Source organism: Charadrius vociferus, unplaced genomic scaffold (genome assembly GCF_000708025.1).
Source record: "Charadrius vociferus isolate BGI_N301 unplaced genomic scaffold, ASM70802v2 scaffold971, whole genome shotgun sequence".
Taxonomy (NCBI): domain Eukaryota; kingdom Metazoa; phylum Chordata; class Aves; order Charadriiformes; family Charadriidae; genus Charadrius; species Charadrius vociferus.
Window position 1 is genome coordinate 124,987 of NW_009646664.1, and position 667 is coordinate 125,653.

At 58.8% G+C, this 667-nt stretch overlaps 1 protein-coding gene across 1 annotated transcript in view; it reads right to left on the minus strand.

Annotated features, from left to right (window-relative positions):
- The window catches only part of CHPF2 (chondroitin polymerizing factor 2), a 9,800-nt gene that overhangs the window by 6,368 nt on the left and 2,765 nt on the right, over positions 1 to 667 (minus strand). The gene's annotated exons all lie outside the window — the stretch shown is intronic.

A 667-nucleotide genomic window follows, 5' to 3' on the forward strand; every position in this document is an offset into this window, starting at 1 on the left:
CTGCGGCGCCTGCCACTAGCGCCACTGGCTCTGCTCTGGACTGGCAGGACACTGGTGGCAGTTCGTGGTGGCTCTCCACTGACCGCACAGGTGAAGGGTTCCCTGTGCCCTCGCTTGATGTTTGCAGCGTGAAGACAGAGCACGCTGATGGTGTCTTTTCCCTCTCAAACAGATACCGTCTCGGTCTTCTGGTATTTGATGCCCAGAGCTGTTTAGGGTGGGTTTTTGTCCTGCTGCAGGAACCACTGTGGTGTCTGAATTCTTACTGTTGTTACTGATACTGCTGTGACCCTCTGTTGACCTGTTTCTCTGGGACATACCTGGTTTGCAGGAACTAGGAGCCTCATTATAACGAAAGAGACTTTGTCAACAAAGGGCTGTTGACCCCCCTAAAGGAAACGGGCAAGGTAAAGCTTGCAGAGGGAGACTTTATTTTTTGTCCTTGCTTTAGCCCACCTGGTAGCTCGCAGGCTGTTGGGCACACAGTTTTTTCCCGGCTGAGCCCGGGGTATATGGCTGTAGGAGGCGCTCGGTGTGTGACACAGCCGCAGGGCAGCGCGGGCCCGGGGGTCCGGAGGGCCAGGTGAAGGGGCCGGTCTCCCGAGGACCCCGCTCTTTGCCAGCGCGGGCCCCGGGCGCCCTGCTGAGCGCTGGCGGGCTCGGGCCG